Raw genomic sequence first — 25,203 nt, 5'->3', positions numbered from 1 at the left:
GGTGTTTGGAACTCGCTGATTGGAAAGGCTGTAGACTTTTCACCATACTCAGTTGACTCTTTATAGGAGGTGGAGAATTCCCAGTTGAGTTGATGGATTTTACTTCCCTTGACTCCAGGTTGTGCCCAGCCTCCCAGTCTCCCTCCTGAGCTGCTTAGAACAGAATGTCCTCCTATCCCCTCCGTCAGAAAATACCTCTCCTGATTTAAACCTCTGCTAAACACCCAACTCCTCCTACAATTACTGAAACTTACCTGGCTTTGGTTAAACTGTCCTATTGCAGGTTTTGCTCTTATCACAGGTCTGCAGATGAAACCTGAGAGCATGATTTCATCCTTAAAGATAATAGTCAATTAATAAGTATGCATTATCTTTTTAAACAGAGTTCTATTTTTAATGATTGATATCTAATTCTAAAAAGGAAGTCAGACAGCATAAGCTGCATATGTAACTCTGGGCTTAACACTTCAGAAACGTCAGCCCTTCTTCCCATCAAAAACCCATGAAATAATCCCCCAAAACCAATGTTTGCTCTGATCTGCCAATTCTAACACACAGTAAGGGGGTGGGGAGGGAAGAATAGAAGTTCATTGAATTAGACAAGGGGATGGGAATAGGAAAGACAGTGGAATGAATTGGACATAACTTTTCTGTGTTCACATATGAATACATGACCAGTGTAACTCCACAGCATGTGCAACCACAAGAATGAGAAGTTATGCTCCATATATAATATGTCAAAATACATTCTACTGTCATGTATAACTATAAAGAACAAATAAAAATACAAAACAAAACCCCATGAGATAAAGATTATTGTCCTTTCCAAGTCTTCACAATGAGGAAGGAGCAGGTTCTCTCCAATGTACCACTCTTTAGTCCACCCCCAGGTACCTGCTTCTTTACTGTTTATACCACAGAGCAAAGAAAACAATTAAAAGTATTAATTATTCTAAAGTTGCTTATAATATGAATATATCAATTGCAAGTATACCTCTGTTAATGCTTGGAGGGAAGCATTAAAATTTGCTCTGAACATCCTGATAGAATGGAAAGATGAGGTGGGGCATGGGGGAGATAAAGAAAACCACTATGTTCTTGAACAGTTTAGAATAGATTTTCAGTGATATATTTGATGAGGAAATTTTCACTGATTTAAAAAGTCAGACTGTAAGTGAATGAAAAATATTTGAAGTCATTGTTATTTAATTTCAAAATGTTTTAAGATGAAGCTATTTATAGCACCAAGTAAATTGTCACCCCGCCCCTGTGTCCTTAAAGGATAGGTACTAAATGCCAGTCTGCAAATAATCTCACCTGTTGGTAGAAAAAACTATTGATCAAAAGGTCCCTGAAATATTTATATCACATATCTCTACTCTGCTTTTTAAATTTTTAAAAATTTGTTCTAATTATTTAGACATGACAGTACAATGCATTTTGATGCATCATACAGAAATGGAGTATAACTTCTCTTTCTTCTGGTTTTACATGATGTAGAATCACTGGTCATGTAATCATAAATGTACATAGTGTAATAATGTCTGATTTATTTCACTACCATTCCTACCCCAATACCCCCTTCTCTTTCTTCTCTCCTCTTGGCCTAAGTCAAAGTACCTCTATTTTTCCCTAGCACTCCCCTTATTGTGAGTTAGCATCTACATATTGGAGAAAACATTTGACCTTTGGATTTTGGGGATTGGCTTATTTTGCTCAGCACGATATTCTTCGGATCCATCCATTTATTTGCAAATGCCATAATTTCATTCTTCTTTAAGCTGAGTAATATTCCATTGTGTATATACCACATTTTCTTTATCCATTCATCTGTTAAAGGGCATCTAATTTGGTTCCATAATTTGGCTGCTATAAACATTAATGTGGCTGCATTACTGTAGTATGCTGATTTTAAGTCCTTTGGGTATAGACTGAGGAGTGGGATAACTGAGTCAAATGGTGGTTCCATTCCATGCTTTCTGAGGAATCTCCATACTGCTTTCTAAATGGTTGCAACAATTTTCAGCCCCACCAGCAATGTATGAGTGTAACCCTCATCCCACCATCCTTGACAACATTTATTGTTGCTTATATTCTTGATAATTGCCATTCTGACTGGAGTGAGGTGAAATCTTAGAGTAGTTTTGATTTGAATTTCTCTAATTAGTAGAGATATTACACATTTTTTCATATATTCTGCTTTTCATGTTTTATTTATTAATTTATTTATTTTCTCTACTTTCAGATTATAAACTCCATGTAAAGAGAAGCCCTTTTCTAGTTCTCAGATCCTTCCAGGGCATTTATCAGGATCAGGCCAATTTAGTGGTTGCTAAATAGTGGTGGACTGCCAGGAATGCTCTGAGGCCACCAGGGGAATGGTCCAGGAGCAAATGGGGGAGAAAATGGAGAGGGCACAGAGGCCTGGCAGGAGAGAGTGATTGTGCAAGAGGGACACAGGCTGGGCAGCCTGGCTGTCGGCAGTAGGCCTTCTCATTTACTTGTCAGCAACCCCAGATGGAGAGATTAGAGCACTTGGTGCTGTTTACCTCCCTTCCACTGAGTGTGGGGACGCTTGGCAGGGTCATCAGGCGGCAGTGATCTGCCATGACTCCAGGTTGGGGTGGATATCCAGGCAGATATTTGTTTTTTGAACAACCAGACAGGCTGTCTCCTGAGATCTGACCCAAACTGGAACTGGAGGAAAGTCAACTGGCCTTGGTTCAAAACAGACAAACTGAAACAATGCTAATAGCTGGGGGAGGGGTAGGAGACCTCAAGATCCATATGGAATGCTTACTCACCTTCAGCCTGCAGACTATAAACCCTTAGCAGGAATGTGTGAGCAGCGACAGTCCAGGACAATCATATTACACAGAGCCAGACTTTTTACGAGAACCAAGAATAGGTGAAATTTACAAATAATAATATGAAGTGATATTGCAGCCATATGAACATGAATGTGGAAGAAGCATATTCATAATACAGAAAGTTCTTGGGCTGTAGATCATTAGACCAACTCCTTAGAAAAATCCTAATGATGCTGTTTATGGAGTGTTGACTGTGACCAGAATGTTAGGTGCAGCCAGTTGTCCAGACTCAAATGAATGAAGAAGGTACTTTCTCCTAAGATGATAATAAAGCGCAGGGGAGAGTTGGCACCAAGGTGCTATTGATGTCTGTCAGTACTTTTGTAACAGGGGTTCTACTGAGGCTGGCGGCAACCACAATGGCCCTTTGGGCCCTGGGCCTAATCCCTGAACATCATCTGTCCTCTGTTGGGGGGGATCACAGAAGCAAAAGTTAGCTTGAAGCATTGTCGCCAGCCTTTTCTCTCTCCTTTTCTGTTTATGTTTCTCTCTATCTTTGTCAGACACACACACACACACACACACACTTGTATGAGCAAGAGCAAGATGGTACAGAGAATGTGGTTTAACTTGCAGAGACTTAAATCAGAGCTTCCTTGTTAGTGAAAGGCAAACAAAACAATCTGGACACGGGGTCAGACTGCTCTGGAATGCGGAATTGTTTGTCGCCAGTCAAACAGCCGCCTGATGCTGGGTTTACAAGATGTTTCAGCAAACCGAAACAATGAGGACGTTTACCATTAACTCTAGGCTTGAGCCATAAAATCAGATTCGAAATATCAGGGTCACTAAGTCTGATCCTGAAGGCCCTCAACAAACAACTTTGCCCAGGGCAAAATGACTACTTAGACCAAATGTCCAAGTCCAAGTTTATTAAACACCTGGTATTTTGCTAAAGACTCTGAATATAAAGACAAAAAGACCTAAGCCTCTTCATGCATTCAAGGACCATGTTGAGATTTAGCTGGAGACAGAGAATCAAATAATGGTGATATAATTCTTGCTAATGTGATTTTCCTTGTGTGTGTGTGTGTGTGTGTGTGTGTGTGTGTGTGTCTGCCCTGGAATGAACCCAAGGGTACTTAACCACTGAGAGACATCCCCACATCCCCAACCCCTTTTATTTTTTATTTTTTGAGACAGGGTCTCACTAAGTTGCTGAGGCTGGCTTTAAACCTGTGATCCTCCTGCCTCAGCCTCCTGAACCACTGGGATTAGAGGCAGGTGCCACCATGCTTGGCTGTGATTTTTCTTTCAAATCAAATGTAACTAAAGCAGAGTGGAGTTGAGCATTTTTCCAAGGGGAGATAGCATTTTGAGTGGAAGCTTGAAGGAAGAGTAGAACTTTTCTAGATCTGCTAACTGATGGGATAGGAGCAGAGGTGCATGCTGGACAGGAATAGGTTTAAGGCATGAGGAACAGTGACATTCCAGAAACTACTTAGTAAACTAAAGTATACTACTTTGTAATACTAAACACAACTTAGTATTGTCAAGCTCAAGGTGGAGAGTGGCAGGGATGGGGATCAGGAAGGTCATAGTCAGCTGCATGTGCCAGGCTCTGTACTTGCTTTTTGCCCTGTGGAGAAAGGGATGCTGTGAGCAGAGAAATGACATGGTCACATTTGCCTCTTAAAAGGATCAGGGCAATGGCACCAGGTGGACAGGTGGCAGGGGAGCTGACCAGATGGTGTGACATGGTTCTGTGGGGAGAGGAAGAGCAAGTTTGCAGCTGACACTAACTGGGGGACACTGAGGAATTGTTAGTCCAGGTGAATTATCAAGAGACTCTCACAGGCAACTGTGGGGATCAAGAGGAGGATCACAGGACACAAAAGTGAAATGGTGGAGCTGGGGTTGTGGCTTCCTGGTAGAGCACTTGCCTAACATGTGTGAGCCTCAGCACCTCATAAAAATAAATAAATAAAATAAAGGTATTTAAAAAAGTGAGATGGTGATCAGCCCCAACTCTGAGCAAATCCCAGGACTGGGGAGCCCCAGGGTTTCACCTTGGCTTCTTAGAGTCATTCTCCATGCTGAGTAGCCACTTTGCCACCAGTCTGGGACAGCAGGGGCTGGATGGATAGCCAGGGTATGTCAGCTGAGGGGGACATCTGATACACTGCTTCTCTGCAGTGTCTGGAGCTCAGTTGTGGGTTTTAATCAATATTTGTTAATTGAGTGGAGTCAGGCATAAGGATAGGAACTGAAGGTACAACAGTGAACCAATCACACAAAACCCCCTGTCCCGGGGTGCACAAATGAGACAGCAGTCAGCAAACGGAATACAATGTATATGCCTGGGGGTGAAATATGCCATGAAACAAAAATACGACGGGGAAGGTGGTTTGCAATTTGGCATAGAGTGGTCAAGGAAGGCTCCTCTGAGCAAAGATCTCCTGGAGGAGAGGGTCAGCCTGTCCATGTGTGCAGAAAAGCATCTTGAGAAGGGAGAGAGTGAGTGCCAAGACCTCAGGTGAGGCATGTGCTCACTATTTGAGGAGAAGCAAGATTGCTGGCATGACTGTGGGCAAGCACCTGGGGGCCCAGGACTTGGGTGGGGCATATTGGGTAGGGCTGGGTGGACTTGGTCCTTCATTCTGAGTGAGATAGAAAGTCAAGTTCATTCTCTCTGGTATCCCACACTGTGCTCCTCTCTTTCCAGTCACGGCTCACCAGTGTTCACTGTGGGACATTCGATAAGACATCTGGCCCAGATAAATATAAAGTCGATGTCACTAGGCTGTGATGTAGCTCAGGGGTGCAGCATTTGCCTAGCATGCGCAAGGCCCTGGATTTGACCCCTAGCACCACCAAAAAAACAAAAAGTCAGTGTCATTAAAATAAAAGGTAGGAGGACTGCTTTGATTCAAAGGATCTAGGGAGCTACAGCAATCAGACATAATGCTAGAATTCTTACGGTAGGGAGAGAGATTGGAATGTGCACTAATATTAGATGTTATTATGGAATTGCTCTTAATTTTGCTTAGGTGTGTTAGTGGCAAAATCTTATTCTGAGAAGGCAGGTGCTCAAATATTTGGAGGTGAAATGTCATGATATCTCGTATACACATAATCAAAAGAATATGTAGATAAACCAGACTTGCCAAAATATGGATAATTGTTGAGTCTAGGTGGTGGGTTTGTAGATGTTTGTTGCCATAGTCTAACACCTTTCATTTTGGAATATTTTCATATTAAAAAGTTGGAAAAATAATCCATCTATGCTCTAATCTGTCTGGGGCTTGCTTTTGGTTGCTGTTATTTATTTATTCTTGTGAGAGGCTGCCCAACCCTGGCCAGGCCATTGATTTATTCTGGATCAGAAATTCTTGCCTTGGAAGACCCAGAGGAGATTCTGAATGCAGGGTTATGGGTGGGGTGTCAGGGTGGGTGGCATTCTGAACCTTTTTGGCCCTCTGGCCACAACAGGACTGGATGGTGAGTCAAAGGATGGTGGATACTTGACAATTCTAAAAGACACTTCCAGGGCAAGGGGAAGGCAAAGAAAAAAACCACAGCCTTGGCGAGGCTAATTCTCCTCCAGAGTGCGTGCTTTCCCCTGATGTTAAGGTTCTAAATTATTCCAGTGTTTACCTGCTGCGTGACTTGACAAAAGGGTAATGTGATTTTGAAACTCAGCGGTCATCCAGAAAGTCTATTTTCAGCCAGGCGGTTACCAGGCAATGTCAGGGGATTGGGCTCTGGTGTATCAAATCCTAAATTTAATTCAGGAGCCAGTGTGTCTCTGAATAGGAAAAAAGCCCAACCATTCTTTGCCCAAGTTGCATCGATTCCATACGGTATTTTCCACACGGAAGCAAGAATTAACACATTCAGAAAGCTGGGCTTAGCATCTTTGGATCTCCTGATATAAACTTCAATGTATGGAAAGAATGTGAGCATTGGTACACACACACCTCCTCTGCCAGCCACATAAGAGAGGAAAACAAAAAATTACCCTGGGAAAATGCCTCAGATCCCAGGGAAAAGAAGAATGTAGGTGGCAATATATCAAGGAGTCCCTAAAGCTTGTATTTATTTGCAACTTTCTTTGTTGTGCTGCAGGAATAGCATTCAAAGATAAAAATCATTTGAAACAGAAAAATGGTCTTTATTTGTAGGTTTGTCTATTCTTGTAACAGTAATAATAACAATAATAATAATAATAGCAAATGCAACAAAAGCTAAAGTTTATGGAGTGTTTACTGTGTGCCAGGCATACTGAGCACTTTATAACCTTTAACTGATTTAATTTTTATGACAGCCCTAGGAAGAAGCTGTTGTTATTGTCTTCATTTTTAGGGAGTGAAGCCCAGAGAATTAAATAATCTGTGCAAGGTCACCCGGCCAGTGTTTAACAGATAGTATTCAAGCTGTCTCTTGAGGTAAGCCAAATCAAATACTACCCTATTTTTCTCGAGTCATGTTTTCATTCTCTTCTTTCTCCATGATAAAGTTTGTTCCTGTCCCTCTGTAGGGCTACAGTGTATTGAAAATGCTGGTTCCCTTGCCTAGCATACAGGGTTAAATCCCTAGCACAGAAAAAAATAAAAAGAAAGGAAGAAAGAAGAAAAGGTGAGTCCCACATATTCCCAGCTAGCAAGCCCCATTGCTAAGGATCCTTATAAGAGCAGTGGTCTCCACTGACCTTGGGGTACCAGTGACTCTGACCTGGGGGTTCTAGGGTTCAGATTGTCCCTAACAATAGCTTGCTATATGCTATGCCTTCTGTTACATGTTTCATATATTTCATTTCAGTGCTTAGAAAAAGATTTTTATGAGTCATAGTAAAGTCATTTATTTGGTAAAGCAGGACTAAGCTACACAAATATATTTGAAGTAAAAGTTTCACAAAACAATACTTACCTTTACCATGTCTGACACTTGGGTATTTTCCATTTTCTTCTATTTCATTACAAAAATGCTGGTTGTGAAATGCTAATTGATTTTATGTCCTACAAAATGGTTCACGACCTATAGTTTAGAAAAATATGTCTGGTTCATTTTGATTATCACAGTAATCTTATGAAGTTAGAATAACTTTTAATACTCCTTTTAAAGATGAAAAAACAGTCCATTTGTTCAGGATCGCTTAGAGAAACTAGTCCATCACCTACTTCACTTTATATTTCTTTTCTAAACACAACTGAGTTGTATTAAAAAAATAAATTTCCCAATTCTCATGTGCTTGATGGTTGTCTGTGGCCTGAATAAATGTAAGATCTTGAACATGTGGGCATTTGGACATTGTTCTAGGTCAAATACATGCAGATGTGTTGAGATGTATAAAAATCAAAGTACCTATAGATTTGTTATAGCTTTTAGTTATTATGCACGTTTTTGATCAAATGAGTTAAAGATCACAACTTTTATCTTTTGGAGACCTGAGAATTCTTTTCCTTCCTTCCTTCTATCCTTTTTCTAGGAAATGGATTGAACATAAAGGCCACACCTTTGGAAGTGTAGCTGGCAGGTTTAACTGAGAATTCAGAAATCTCATCTTTAATTCCACTGAACATTAGCATATGCATTATCATGTTATTTGTTTCTGCTATGCTGGGGATCAAAACAAGGGCTTTGCATATGCTACACAAGTGCTCTGCCAATGAGCTATACTCCCAGCCCCTGTAAACATTGGTTATTGTTGGACAGTAAACTGTAGCAGTGTTATCAGCACACTGAATTGGTCACCAGTATAAATTATTAATACATATGATGTATGTAATCTGAAAATGTTGCAGATATTCCAAAATATCATCAATGCTCACTACTACTTAAAATTATGCTAGTTATGTCCACCATCAGAGTTAGATATTTAGTGGATTGACAAAGAAGTATGTGCGTTAATATGTCACAATATTTGTTTTGGAGTATTTTGGTTGGTAAAAGTAGTTTATAAAAAATACTATTTTTATTGTTGTTTAGAAACTAGTAATAGAAAAGGGGTCTCCACAAATGACCTGAACAGACATTTCTCAAAAGGGCTGTTATGAATTACATATTAGGTGTTTCCCAAAAGCTTATGTGTGAGATAATGCAAGAAGGCTTAGAGGTAAAATGATTGGGTTATGAGAGCCTTAACCAAATCAGTGAATTCATCCCCTGAAAGGGATTAACTGAGTGGTAACTGTAGGCAGGTAGGTAGGTAGGGTGTGGCTGGAGGAGGCATGGGACATGCCTTTGTGGTTTATATTGTGTCCTGGTGAGGAGGGGCTACTGGCTCTTGCACTCTCTCTCTCTCTCTCTCTCTGCTTCCTGATGGGATATCTTGAGCACCTATTCCCCCCCCCACACTCTTCTGCCATGATGTTCTGCCTCACCTGGAGCCCTAAGGAGTACAGTTGGCTATGTATGGACTGAGACCTTTGAAACCTCGAGGCCCCAAATAAATTATTCCTCCTCTAAAAATGTTCTGATCGGGTCTTTTGATCACAGCAACAAAAAAGCTGACTGAAACAAGGGCTCATACAGATGACCAACAATTTTATGAAAAATGCCCAATATCATTAATCATCAGAGAAATCAAAACTACAATGAGATGTCATCCCATTTCAGTTACCCAAAAGAAGAAAAGAAAAGAAAGGAAATACTGAAACACTGTACAGTATGTGAAGAAAGGGGTACTCTTATGTACTACTAATGGGGATGTAAATTAGTGCAGTCATTATGGAAAATAGTATGCAGGTTTCTGAAAAATTGAGAATAGAACTACCATATTACCTAGCAATCTTACTCCTGGGTATATATCCAAAGGAATTATAATCAATATGTCAGAGAGACATCTGTATGTTCATGTTTATTGCAATATTTTTCATAATAGCCAAGATGTAGAATCAACCTAGGCATTGGTTATGCACCCCTCCCTAGGAGTCTGGTATTTCCACCCTTAAACTCATGTATTGAAAGCATTGTCCCCAACACAGCAAGGTTCTGAGGTGGAGTTCTTAGGCAATGATCAGATCACAAGGGCTCCACTATATCTGTGGATTAGTTCATCTGATGGATTGATTCACTGAGAGCTGAATGGACTACTTGGAGTTGGGACCTAATCAGAAGAAGTAGATCACTGCAGGTGGGCCTTGAAAGCGTTTTCCTTTTCTTTAGTTCCCCCCTCTCTCTCTGTTTCCTGACTTGATGAAAACTGAGCAACTTTCTTCTGCCACCATACCCTCTGAAACCATAAGCCAAAATAAATTTTTCCTCCTTTAAGTTGTTCTTGTCATATATTTTGGTCACAGTCACAAAGTGCTGACTAACCCAGTGTCTATCTATGGGTGAATAATAAAGAAAAATGTGGTATTAAATACAACAGAATATTATTCAGCCATGAAAAGAATGAAACTCTGTCATTTGTAGAAACATGGATGGAACTGGAGGACATTATATTAAGTGAAATAAGTAACATAATGACAAATACTGCATGTTCTCACTCATGTGTGGAATTTAGAAGATAGGAGTATACAAATAGAATAGTGGTCACCAGAACCTGGGAAGGGTGTGGGGCAAGGAGGATAGAGATGGATGGTCAGTGGGTATAGAGCTGCAGTTGGACAGTCTGAACAAGGGGGAAAAGGTTTCTAGGAGATGTGGAAGCTGAGGCATGGCAAGTTTTTTGTTCCTTTAAGCTTTTCTCTTGTCTCTTTGTCTGCCCTTGCTTGTCTCACGGTGTCACACCACTGTCTTCTTATTCCTCCACAGATATGCTCCTGCCTCTTACATTGGGCGCACACATTCATATAAGGATCATAAAATTAATTACTTTAGACAAGTTTAAATTGAGGAAGTCTATTTTGTTTATGGGATGCTCATTATTCATGCTCACAACCAAAACCTAAAATGACTGTTTTTCTTCTCAGTAGGACAAGAAAGGTCTACAATTTTGGGTCGAGTCTTGGCAATGGTCTTCCTGAATTATCATATTGCCTCACAGAAATAAAAGCCCAGAGAATGACCAGTGGTTTAAATTATTTCTAGGATTGCATTATAAAGCACTGTGGACACTAAATAATAAATAACAGACACAGATTCTCTAAATAACAGTCTCTGCTTTGATGAAACTTTGCTGTGGCTTTCATTTAGCTTTGTGTTAAATTTAGCCACATTGTCCTGTACAGAGAAAAAAGGTTCTTGTATGTCCCATGAATTGAAATGGTTGACAGAGCTGAAATATTTTAATCTTGGGATCATCAAGATACACCAACTTTAATTTACATCTGAAATTCCTTTGAGATGTTCTAAACTCCAGAATGTTATCAGAGTTATCTTCTTTCAAATAAAACTGAATACTTCTTTCCTTCTGACAACCTTCCATGCTCTTCTATTGTCAATACGATGGAGTCCAGTGTGCTCAGGATGGGATCCAGGGTTTCACCGTCTGGGAACTGCCTACCTCTTCAAACTCATGGCTGTCCATTTTCTCACACGTGCTTTTATTTCAATCTTTCCAAAGTCCCTGTATTTTTTTGCATGTATGTTTCTCCCAATCTGCATGACTATACATAGGTGATTTGTTCTGTCTTTTTGCTTTACCTCCTTGAAGACTCCTATTGATCCTTTGAAACTCTTTTACAGCATCTCTCTGCAGATTTCTCTTCTGGGAAAATCCATTCACTGTCACTAATACAATGGAGGTAGTAGCCTCTATCTGTGTCCTCATATTCATGGACACTATTGATCTGAGTACATTAAGGTGGTTTATTTACAACCATTAAACGAATGGGATTTATTAGTCCTGGCAGCATGTTGGGAGGCTGGAGTGGTAAAATTGAAGCATTACACATTGTACGGGTCACTTTTTTGTGCAACTTCCTTACGTGTGCTCAGCCTGCCTTTTGACTCCAGTCATGAATTTGATGTACAGTGGTGCTCGGTCAGCTCCCTTTTCGGCTGCATCATGAAACTCTTGCTTTCTGACACGGGGTTTCTCTGAGGTTGTTTCTGACCCTGTGGAAACCAGGTCAGCTACTACTCTGTTTCATGCATACAGTGCAAGCGAGAGTGAGTTAAAATCCCATAGGACAATAGTGAGAATTAGATAAATACTTCCCTTCTGCATCCCTTGGGAAGATAGACAAGTGGCTCACTCCACAAGGTAGCTCACAGCAGCTCAGGAGGAGGGAGCCTCAATTGCTCATCTTAATGACCAGCTCAATAAAAGACCCTTGGACTGGTTTCCCTCAGTCCCTGTTTCAATCTTCCTGGTTCTCTGCTTCTGTTCCTTTGAATCAGTTCCTCAAATAAACTATTTTTTTTCCTCAGGCTCTACTTTGGGGAAGAACCCAGACTAAGACAGCTAATTTCAATCAGCTTCACTCAGTTAAAATTTTCTTAAATTTAGAGATGTTTGGAAACTATTTGTAAGTCTCATAACGAAGGCATAAATAAAGATGGTATGGAAAACAAATAAAGAAGATAGCATTCATTATATTGTATGTAAATGTGCATGAAATATGAATTGATTTTGAGATTTAGACATTCTTCTTTCTTTAACTTGAAGGCACACTCACACAATTGCTTAGTTTTATAAAACCATGTCTCCATAATTCTACAGCTGTGTCTTAGATGGTAACTGAATAGTAATGTTTTGATCACAGCTGTACAGATGGTGAGACCTTAGATGCAGCAGCTTTCTTGGGGCAAATGCTGACGCCCCTGGAGACACATGAATTTCCCACAGAGGGTCAGTGCACGGAACTTGGGTGAAAACGCTATGCTCACACCAGTGGGCTCTATGGCCTGCCCCAGTGTGTGTGCTTGTGTGAGATTGCATGCATGTGTCTGCACACCTGTGTGTATGCTCCTTCTTTATAAGCATAGGGTATGAATTGTAACCTAATTATTTTAAATCCCATAATTATTGGATGGTTTTGGGAAATGGAAACTATTTGGTAGCAAACTTGACCTCTGAACCCTGTGCATTCTGTGAATGAAATCCCAGAACTGTTGTATCTTCTGCAGCTGAAAGAGATATTCAAATTCACTCAGGAGCTGTATACAGAGATGATTTCTAGCAGAGGCAGGACCAGAAGCCAGGCCTAGGTCTTTGGAGCTCCTATTCATGGTCCTTCAGGTCACTACCACAGTCTCTTAATGCTCCTTCTGTTGAACCCAAAGCCAACATACTGCTTCTATAAAGGGCCACATAGTAAACAATTCAAGCTTTGCAGGCTGATGGTGTCTATAGCAGGTACTCAGCTCTGCCCTTGTGTACAAGCAGCCATATGGGATACTTGAATGAACGAGCAGGGCTCTGCTCCAATAAAGGTTATTTACAGACACACAGATATAGGCCTCATTTGTTCTGTGAGATGTAGCTGGCTCACTAGCAGCCTGACAATTTCTACTTGGTGGTCACCCAAAGGCTACTGGCTATTACAGAGTTAAAGCCGTCACACAGCCTGGTGGTGAGACGCTGTTGCATCACAGTCCCCACAAGAATGGCTTCCTTCCAGGCCTGTGTATGCTCAGACTCTGAGCCAGCAGCCAGGAGAGTGGACCTGGCACCCATTCTTCTCTGGTTTCCAGAAGGAATCACAAATCCCCTTCCTGTATAGATAATGAAACAATTGTACCATGGGAGAGCTTACTGGAAAGTAGTACAGGGTCACCAGGAAGGAACAGGAATTCACTGCTCAGTCACAGTCTGGCTGGGAGTCGGTCCCGACCTGGAAAAGTCAGCTAGAAGGCATGTCTGACCTTGGCAGCCCTCCAGGACCCTACACTCACGGGATAATATATTGGGTTTTGGAGATTTCTATGGCCCTCTCAGAGCTTCCTGTTGCAGCGTCAGCTGTCTCATCCTCCTCAAAGTTGAGTTGGTAATTCCATACATGATTTAACCTTCAATGGTTATGTCAGTGCAAAACTATTGTTTCTGTTAACCAAAGTTGTCAATAGAAAAACAAAGATTGCATTCTCACAATTTTATCTTCCACAAAATTTGATTTTTGAGTCCTTTTCTCTGTGCCCTCATCTCTGGGATCTAGTGCCAGATTTGAAGATGTAGAAAGCAAGTGTCTCCTTAGGTAAGTATTCAGTTCAAAGACAAGGACTTTCAAAGAAAGGCCGAGTGCAGGTTTTGATGGGATTTAAATGACCTAAATCTCAAAAATGTACATGTGGTTACTTGTTTCAATGGTCAACTGGACAGATCTGCAAGTGGGCTTAAGTTCCTAATGAATGCCTATGTCCTTGGAGTTGAAGTGATTTAGGTGAAAAGAATTCATGCATTATTACTACATTTTTTCAAGTAGCACTCCTGTCCCTAGGGAGAGGGACGCTCTTCGCTATGTGAGGCAGTAGAAATGAGGAGAAAGAAGGAAGGAAGGAAGGAAGGAAGGAAGGAAGGAAGGAAGGAAGGAAGGAAGGAAGGAGTATTTGACTATTTCTTCACAAGCAGCCAATTCCTTTAGCACCTGGCTGTGGTTCCTGCTGCTGTGAGAAGAATATCAATGGCTTTAATATTCCATTGTTTGTGGAAAGCATTTGCCTTCTTGTCTGAGCTGCTGGTTCTCAGATTGGTAGCAAGGCAGAAAATGTGGCAGATATAAAAGAAAAACTTGGTCAAAACATTTTAAATCAGTCTCCTGTGGATTCTGCTTTCCCCTCATGCTCCTTGATGAACCTCTGGTTGATCTTTCACTGTGTTTCTGTCCCCTGAAGAGGGGCAAGTCCTTAAGTGTACAGCTTTTGCAGTTCTGCTCACAAAAATGTGTTTCTATTTTTTTTTAATGGCCTACTTTGTTTTAATGAAATTTTTATCTTCTTCAGTAACACTAATGCCAAGGAATGATAAGTGAATATTAATGAAAGAAAAAAAGAAAGAAAGAAAGAAAAGAACAATTAACAACAAAACAGTCCAGAGAAGGTGGCTGAAGAAATGTTACATTGGGTACATAAATTTTAAATGGCTCACTACCACAAGGTGGCGCTGTTAAAACACCTCAGTTTAAAGTCCTTAAAAAAAAACAAAGTGAAGAGACTTTCACACAGAAAATACTTTGTATGGAAAGCCTGGAGTGTGCTGTGCCTCTGTAATACTTACTGTATGTATGTGTGTGTGTGTGTGTGTATGCGCATGCATGCACGTGTTCACGTTTGTGTGGATGTGTTTGTAACCATTTTAAGAAGTATATGTGGGGAGTGGTAATAGAATTTTTGTGTTTTTGAGAGAGAAGTTTCATGATCGATTCTCTTACAGTTCAAACAAGAATTTTACCATCTGCTAAAACTGTATATTGAATATTAAATATATTTAACCCTAACCAGATCTTTCCTGGCGTCTTCTGGAGTGCAACTTGTAGATAACAAAATGATGAATCAAGTTGTCTGTTTCTCAATCTACTTTTGTTTTACATAAAGAGCTTGCATACTAAGGGTATTTATGCAAAAACAATTAGAGCCCCATTACGGGAAACATGAAGCCTGTGGGGCACAGATGGTCTTGACTGCTTTGGGAACTTGGTGTGTAGAAAGTTGGTAAATTAATACTCTGTGGAAAAGAATTCTTTGCTTTAAAACATGTCTATTGTATGACTCCCTAATGCCAGTACTGTTGTTATTAGAAGTGACCATTTTCATGTTTGTGAATTCTGTATGTGCATAGGGTATCCAGTTACTGACAAGAGAGATGCAAAGCTGATATGTCACAAGTTTGTACATTGAAGAGGGGGTGTTGATATAATGGTTTTTGTTCTTGAAAAAATGTCAAGGATTGGAAACTGATTTAATGCAAAAAAGTAGAAATGCCCAGAATTTTATGTTGATGCTCACTTATTCCATTCCCAGAGCAAATCTCTGAATCAGACAATATTTGCATCTACGTTCTCAAGGTGAGGTCCCAAGGAGTCTAATGATTTGTCAACTGTCGTGAAGACACTATGCTACAGAATCAGGAGTTAAACCTTGAAATTAGTCTAAGGAGAAAAATGCAGGGAAGGGAAAGAGAAAAGGTTGAGGTTATTTTGCTATTGTGTTCAGATAAAATCTGGTAAAATAATGTGTATCTCATTGAAAGAAAAAAGAAAGAGAAAAGAGTAAATATATACCTATAACACACCATATCCATATATATCCATATATATATCCATATATATGTATATATACACATACATCAAATATATATCTGTCTCATATGTATGTGCTGGAAATTGAATTCAGGGCCCCATGCATGCTAAGCACTTGTTCTATCATTAAGTTACAACCTCGACCTATTATATAAGTTTCATCAACTTCTATCTTATTTTTCATCATCCACAGACCAGGAGGCCTGGAAAAACTAGTGGATTTACCCCATACCTACTACCTGGGGAAGGCAGGCAGGTTGCCCATGAAAACCAGAGCTGTGATAGTTCCCAGATGATTCATACTACAGGGGAATTGACCCAGCTGGAAATGCAACTCATGATCTAGAAATCAACCAAATTACTTGGGAGAAATTATGTTAACGAAAATATGTGACTTCAAGGAGTGTGCCTGGCCTATACTAGATAGTCAACATGCTAGCAAAATATGAGTCTATCGCAATATCAACAACTTTTGAAGTATTCACAATAACTATATATTTATTATTAGACTTTCTAATTGAATTGTTTAGGATGGTAGTTTTTAGCCTAGATTTTACAGAGATGGCTCTGTGCCCAGTTTGGAAGTTATATGAAAGGAAAGAGTATGTATGTGTGCAGGGTGATGGTGTATGGGGTGGAGGTGGGCTTTGCCATTCACCCTATCCTATACTGAAACAAGTGGGCTACTTCTGAGACATACAGTTCTTTGGTATATATTAAATACTTGATTTTGATGCCATGTCTCGTAGTTCCTCAGGAATCTAAGTGATTTATTTGGGGCAATTTATCACATTTTACTTAAAATATCCAGACACTTTGATAATTTTTAAAAATTAAGATCCCCTGTGTCCCATGGCTATCAGAATTGAAGGTGACACAATATTTGAGATGAAAAAAGTTATTATAAATCCCAAAGAGATGCATCACAAAGGAATTGAATTCCTAATTTGATACAGAATGGAAAGAACCTGATTTTCTGATGATAAATCTTGAATGAGCTGGAGGCTGATGAATATAGAAGTAATAGCAAGTAAGAAGCCTTTTGACAGAAGCTGAAGACTTGGGGTTAATGTTGAAGTTTCTAATTGTGTCCTCTAATGGTTCTGAAATGTTGATAGGGATGTCATTTGTTTATTTGTTGCTTTGTTCATTTATTCATTTATTCATTCATACATATTTCAAAAGGTGTTAAGAGCTGAACATAGAGAAGTGAATCAGAAGGCTTGGACCAACTGCCAGCTGAAAGGCTTCTTTGCTTTCATGATAAAGGTGTGTTGTTTATATCCACGCCAATAACTTGTGTTTTCAATATTTTTGTTGTCGAAAAATGCCACCTGCTTATTCCAAAGGCACCCTTGCCATTTGCTTATTTTGCTAATGATTTGCTGCAGTGGAAACATGGGGCGACTTGGTCTAGTTCCCAGCTCTTGGAGACCACAGGAAGCACAGACAGGTACCTGCTTGATTCTCCAGGGCTGCAGACATTCTCTGGCTTGTGCTATGCAGCACACACTGTACTTCCTGTGTCATGCCCACATCCGGCTATTGGGCCTTCCTTCTGCAGGGCTTGTGGGGAAATTTTGTTGATTTGGGCTCAGGGTCAAGCAATCTATTTTAGAAACCTTAGGAGACTGTGTTTAAGGAATATTAAAAGGTCTCATAAAAGAGGTTTGCATAGTTGGCCAGCAGTTGGTTTCTTAATGAGACTGAAGAGTCTTACCTTATCTTGGCATTTAATCAGTTCAGAAATTGTTTCAATGTGGTATATCATTTTCTTTTATAAAAAGTTTTTCCCTGACAGTAAAGGGTTGCCAAGCTTTTGCAGTCTTTGATAATCTCTTGTGGAATATGCTTTATGCATTTCTTTTTATGAGGGTCAAACCCTTCCAATATAGAGAAACAACAGAGGAAAAGGAAAATTTAGGGAAACTTACCAATGCAGTGTCAGAAACCTAACTGAAGATTTTGACTTCAAGTTCAGGACACTGTTTTGACATTATAAATAACCATCTAGATATTTGGTAGCTAATCAACAAGAACTTGAGACTGTGGCTCCATATTTGAGATTCATATACACCAAAACCCAATTATCAGGGAGTGCATGCTTTACAGGCTTAATTATACACAACATCATTTCAAAATGAAAATGTGGGGGTCTGTACCAATAACACATACCTCAAGGGAATGATAAAATATAGCATTTAAGAACTAGGAAATACAAATCAGGATAGAAGGCTGATAATCATAATCAAAGGACTTCAAGTATTTTCAAGTCTCTTTATGAGGATTCACATAGTTGTTGCGATTTGGCCTCATATCTGAAAGAAAGTCGAACTGAATCCAAGTTTAAAAATGGCTACAGGACAAAAGAAATGTGGAATTTTTTTTTTTTTTTAACGAAAGTATCATCTTTGAGTGCATAGAATTTTCTTTACTCCTTAAATCGCTCTCTTCACTGCACACTAGTTAGTGAAAAAAGTTTTAATAGGGTTGTCTGTATATCAAATCTCATTTCTTGTTAAGAGAATAGGGTCCAAAGCAGGTAAATTTTTCTGGCAAAAGGTTAGATTGGGTACTTAGCAACCCAAAGTAGAAATCCAGGCGGACAAACTGAGAGCCTTGGAAACGGGGCTTGAGTTGAGGTGCTTTGAAGACAAATGTGATCAATGCCACAGCTTTTGTTTTATAGAATTGGTCCTTGAGTAATAGATTGCAAAAGTAAAGGAAGAAAAGAATTCATACTTGATTTGTAGAGAAAGATGTATGCTTACTTCTAAGGAAAGAAAGAATGACCTCTTGTACAGGAAGACTCGAAATGCTTTTATTTGATATTAGCTCTAACAGGATCATTTTAATAAGACTGACACTCAGGAAAGCAGAGAATTCAGGTTATTTTGACTTTATTTCCTAGTTGTTTACAAACTTTCATGTGACGTAAGAACAGGTATTGCAAATGACTTTAGGTGCCAACTCTGAGTGCCTTTAAAATGACTCAGCTGTACTGGGGGATTTCCCTCTCCCAGAGGGAGGTGCTGTGACCAAGCTCAGCTGCCCTCAGCTGGTGTTTAAGCCTAGGCTAGCTGGCATGCAGAGATTGTATTCCTTGCAAAGAGGCCATTTTTGCATGGTTGCCCTTAAAAAGGTGCAGATAGAGACAGAAGGGTGGGTTCCTTTACTGGAATGTAAGCCACCTTGAATGTCCAGCAGAGTGCCTTGGCCCACCTCTTCATGGGGACAATGAGTGACCCTAGTTGTGCATGTCTCCGTTTTCCCCAGTAAATCCCTTTCCATAACCTACCCTTCATGAAATTATGGAGCTTCCATGACATCCACCTTTGAATATTATTCTATAGACAACAAGAATGGCAATTGTTCAGGACCCAGGTTTGAATTGTTCCCCAGAGTTCCCTCAAATAACACACAAAAAAATAGCATTGTCTTTTTATTATTCAAAATCTCTCGTGTTGAGAGTTAACTCTCATCCTGAAACTGACTCTTCTTAGGCACCATTAAAACCACACAGGGTAAAATGCTCCCTCTGCTTAAGTTCTCATCTCATTACTGTTCCGTGTATTGGTCTCCTTAGGTAAGTATTCAGGAGGCCATGAAAAGAAGCGCTCATGGTCAGATTTCATGCTGAACTCCAGTGAATGACGCAGAGCACAGTGGAAGGCCTTGTCAACGCAATCACTGTCACCGATGATTATTTATCCAGCTTGGACGAGGCGCTCCGCTCTGCTGGCCGCCTGTGGAGTGAGTCCCTGCATTGGAAACAAATGTGGGTTCTAATGTCATGAAAACAGTACAGCCTTATGCAAGTGTAAGTCATCACTTGGTTATTATTCTTTTTATTGTTGCTGGAATATTGGTTAATTCAATTCTGTCCTCTAAATTGAACTTTAACCAGGATTAGATTTTATGACAACTAGGAACATTGCTCATAAATGAGAGAAAATAAAGATTGAATTTGTTTTCACAAGTTTTTCTTTTAAGCTTTGTGTCTGAATATAGTGGAACCCTGTGGTTTTTGTTGTTGTTTGAATATAGTTTCTATGTAGATTAAAAATAGGTTGTGAATCCATGTTTCTACAAGTAGAACCTATTCTTATAATCAAAGCCTTATACTGCATATTGAACTTGCTTATGGATTTTGAGCTCTATTTCTACCACTGTCAATATTAACAGATTTAATTAAATTGTAGACAAAAATCCAAATCATTAAGTGAAATAGAAAATGATGCTATTTATATTGACGTGCTATTAAATGCAGATATTATAACAGATTGAGGATCATACATTGTAGGAAGATTTGTTTTCTTTTAAACCTCTAGGTATATAGAATTTAATTCATTGTTGATCATAATTCTTGTTTTACAGTTTATATGACTGAACATTTTTAACAACATAACGAACATTTTTAACAATACAATAAGCACCCACAAAGAACTGCCCAATGTCAGAACAAGGATGTGACCAAAGTAAAACTAACTGTTAATTACAGTTTGTGGTCAATTAATGTGTATTATCTCCTACTGGCTGTTTTGATTAACATTATCATCCCTATCATCGTTTCCTTGAGGCTGAGCAACACTTGCAAATGAATTTTTAGAGTATATCAGCTATAAAATTTTACCTGTATGGCCTATGTTATTTATAGACTATAGAGGTTTAAGTTAAGGCAACCAATTTTTGGCCGATTCAGAAGTATCATATCTTTTGATTGTCCTCTATTTGCAATACAACATAAACTAGACACCCAAGGAGACAATCAGTCTACTAGTAGGAATCAATAACCTGTATTTCTGAAGCTTCCTAACTGTTTAGTTGCAGTACTTGGTTCATTCATCCAGTCAATTATTCAGAGAAAATTTCTTGAACACCAGACACTGAGCTTGGTGCTAGGGTTTCAAGTTCAAAATGGGTGAAGCAGAGTTGCAGAGAGATGGTTGCTATTGGAAGTAATGAGAGTGAGGAAAGCATCGAGGAGTTGGTTTGAGCAGGAGAAAGGTAGGTCACTTCTCTCTGTTCTGGGAGAGTTAGAGAAGTCCCTGGAGGAGGTAGAACTTCACAGGGGGATTCTCCTGATGAAGAAGAGATAGAGGTTTAACACAACCATGATTAAATTGCTTTAATGGAAAACAGGGAAAGAGATCTGAGATGACTTTTTTGCCCCCCTTCCCTTTCTCCTCTGAAAGCCTGCTGGCTTGTCCAGTTGCTTACACCTGCCACCGGGCACAGGATGAGACGATGCAGACCCCAATGGGACCCCATCCTCGGCTTAAGTTTATTCTGTGCAGATACATCAGAGCTTGTTTTTTTGAACTAATTGAAAGGTATATTTGTCCTATCTCAGAATGCACAATGTATGGATATAACAGTCAGTGACCACCTAATTATGAGAAGTGGTTGAGGTTCAACATTTTTGCCAACCCCAAGGATAAAAGAATATGCTCCAATATAATGTAATTCCAGATGAAGTAGCCATCCTTCTGTCCCTTGTACAGGCTCTCAGTTTGGTCTTTTCTCCAGTGGAAATACAAACTCAATTGGAAAACTGTTTAGAACCAACAAGGATACCATGAGAGTACATGAGGCTTCTATCTCAACAGCTTGCTGTAGATAATGGGGGAAAGATGAATAAAAAAATGGTGAGGAAAACATTTGGGGGATACATAGTCTGTATAATGATGCAATAGCAACAACAATTTGTTTCTTATAGTAATTGAGTCAAAGGCTTATAATAATATGATTCTACGGCCAGCCAGAACAGACGGCAGATCTCTGTGGACCGTACTCTCTCAATTAGATTTCTGTGGCTTAGCCACAGGAAGCCATCAGAGGTTAAAGACTTAATTTTTCTCCATAGTGTGTCCTGAAGAACAGTGATCAGTATGCAATTTTCCTACTGCTTCTCTGCCTTGTAAAATTCTATTTTTTCTCCTCTTTCCTGCCATTGTCACTGTAGCTATTCATTATTACAGTTGTGATGAATGGGCTGATGGTGTCTTTGTTCTCACTTTGTGGAGTTAAGCTCTAGGTAGAAGAGTGTGTCCTGGGTGCTGGGAAAGCCATAGCTCATCTGGGCTGGCTCAGAGTCCTCTTTAGTGGGTGCCCTGGGTCAGGGCGATAACTGTATTCCCTCTTCCCCCTAATAAGCCCCAGTTTTGAAATCATCCCCCGCACCCCATCTCATCATGGTCAAGGACATTCAGAAGGTTGATTTAAATTTTCTCTTGCAGAGGAACTGCTTTTATGGCTGCACTGAAAGTTATTTTCAGCTTTCAAAAATGCCCTCCAGTGTTGGGCACTGGGGCACATGCCTGTAGTCCCAGCAGTTCAGGAGGCTGAGACAGGAGGATCACGAGTTCAAAGCCAGTCTCAGCAACAGTGAAGTGCTAGGCAACTCAGTGAGACCCTGTTTCTCCAAAAAAAAAAAAAAAGTGGGGGGCTGTGGATGTGGCTTAGTTGAGTGCCCTTGAATTCAATCCCCAGTTCCAAAAAGAAAAAAAAGAAAGCCCTTCAGAACTCAGTGGGCAAAAATGAGAGGCATCGAGGCAGTAGGCAGGGCGGCAGGCTCAGGCTGACGAACACTCCCAGGCTCTTCTCCATGCCAGGGCTTTGTGTTCTGGAGAGCATTAGATTGATGTGTCTTGGTCTACTCCTTTTGACTCTGTGAGGCCCCCTAAGATGAAGGCTTTTATCTTTTGTTCTTTGTTAAGAGTGGAAACTTGCTGTTAAGACATGTTCCCTGAGGACAGGTCATGATTTGTAATGATGAGGCCCAGAAACCAGAGAACCAGGGCTCGATTTCTGCATTCTGTTTTGATTTTTTAAACTTTTTTTTTTTTTTTTTTTTTAGTTGTAGGTGGACACAATAACCTTTATTTTATTTTTATGTGGTGCTGGGAATTGAACCGAGTGCCTCATGTATGCTAGGCGAGCACTCTACCACTGAACCACAACCCCAGCCCTCTGTTGATTTTAAAGGCAAATTGGACTGAAATTTTTACTCATTTCACTTATTGTGATGGTTAATTTTATCTGTTAAAGTGACTGAGTTAAAAGATACCTGGATTGCTGATAAAACATTCTGGGTGGGTCTGTGAGAGTGTTTCTGGAAGAGATTAGGATAATGCAGGCAGGTATGACCCTGTTCATTAGGTCCCTAATAGAACAAGGGGCAGAGGAAGGGTGGATTTACTCTCTACTTGAGCTGGGACGTCCATCTTCTCTGGTCCTCAGATATAGGAGCCCCTGGTTCTTAGGCCTTTAGACTCCACAGTGCTCAGGCCTTCCCTGCTTCTCAGGACTCCAGAATCTGACTATTACTCTACCAGTTTTCCTCAGTCTTCCATATGGCAGGTGGGGTACTACATATACCTGAAGTATCTTTGGGGGACTGGTTCCAGGACTTCCTGAGGATATTGAAATTGGTGAAGGTCCAAATTCCTTGTATAAAATGGCTTCATATATGCATATAATTTATGCAATCCCCATCATATATTTTAAATCATTTCTAGATTACTTAGAATACCTAAGACAACGAAATTGCTATGTGAACAACTGTAAAACTATTATTTAAGGGATAATGTCAAAGAAAAAAGTCTACATGTTCAGTATAAAAGCAACTTTTATTCTGAATATTTTTGTTCTGTGGTCTGTTGTTCTGTGGATATGGAAACCATAGATAAGGAGGGCCAACGGTATATCTACTTCCAGTTCTCCTACTGGTTCTATTTCTCCAGAGGACCCTGTATGTCATAGATGTATGTCAGTGTTTTAAATTTATATTTCATTTACATTATTTCACATGTGTGGATGACTCAAGTTTTCCTTTAACCTTGTGAGACATGGTGAAAAGGCCCCTGTCTATCACCTCCACCCAGGGTGGGAGAGCTTTACCTGTTTATATCTTTCCTTCCTAAGTAGGACACAGGTTTGTAGAAAAAAAAACATTGAAAATCTCCCTTGATTTCTTATTGAGGTAATAAAGGTTTCAATGGGCTTTTCTGAGTTCCTTTCAAATCCTAACATATTGGGTACTCATTACATTCCTATGATGTAGGTGCTATTATTATCATTGTCATTTTATAGACATGAAGACCCGAGGCACAATAGGGTGAAGTGACTTGCGCATTTCACACAGCTAGTAAATTGAGGAGCAGGGATTTAAAAAAATGATTTCTTGATATGGTAATCTCAATCTTTGTTTCTGGCTGCAACTACTTTTGCCTGGTGCTGAGTGATTTTACTCTAGTACTTGCTAGGAAAATGTATGGTACATAATTGTTTAAAAAATTAACAGACAGACACACATACACAGCTTCTTCATAAGGAGGAATGAACTGTAACTTTTTGTCCACTACCTGCCAGGTAGTATTTCAAGCAGAGTGGAACCTGGTCCTAACTTGAGCCACCCATGATTCAGATTGTGCCACAAACATGATTTTTTATTTTTCCGGTGACCTGTTTAACCCTCCTAAGAATTAGGAAAACTAAGTTCATGGCTTAAAATTTAAATGTATAAAAAGCAGAGAAACAAAATAAACTGGCTTCTCAATTGTAAACCCCAAAGAAAGTATAGAATCATCAATGGTGGTGTTTTGATAGTCAAGGTCAAAGAATTCATTTCCTTTTTCAGAATGAACCACTTTTACTGTGTCAGACTTTATAGCCTGCTATATAATTTATGTACTTCCCCAATGTTGGACGCTCTTGGAAATTCAGTGAAATTGCTCTAGGAAACCATAATCATCGATTTATTTGAAATTTGGATCTTCCTCTTGGGATTATGTTTAATGCCCCCTTTTATAACTTCAACCTTCTATGTGACATCTGACCAATGGAAATTTTCCCCTAATGCAATATTAAGATTACAGATCCAAATTGTGTTGATTTGTAGCAAAATGGCAGCTATTTGTTGACTTTTTAAACTGTCCTTGTCTTGGATTGTGTGTTCTAATTTAGGGTAAGGAATAACTTGCTGAAATGTCTATTCCTTCTGAATTTTGGAAAATATATTACAACAAAAAACAATTCCAGATGGTTGGCACTTCCTGTTTTGTACCAAATTTGAAAGTTTAATAAGAAGTCTTTTGGGGCATTGAATTCCAAGCTCCCCAATTGTGAAAGCCAACACAGGTAAAGTTGCTGTTTAGTAAGTCAACATAGCTTAGGAATGCGAGGAGAACTAACATGTCTTGAGCACTTGTTGTGTCTCAGGAATTATGCTATTGCTTTATATGTATTTTATCATTTAATCCTCA

This window comes from Marmota flaviventris, chromosome 5 (genome assembly GCF_047511675.1).
Source record: "Marmota flaviventris isolate mMarFla1 chromosome 5, mMarFla1.hap1, whole genome shotgun sequence".
Lineage (NCBI taxonomy): Eukaryota > Metazoa > Chordata > Mammalia > Rodentia > Sciuridae > Marmota > Marmota flaviventris.
The sequence above is the reverse complement of the archived record's forward strand: the minus strand, read 5'-3'. Positions refer to the sequence as shown.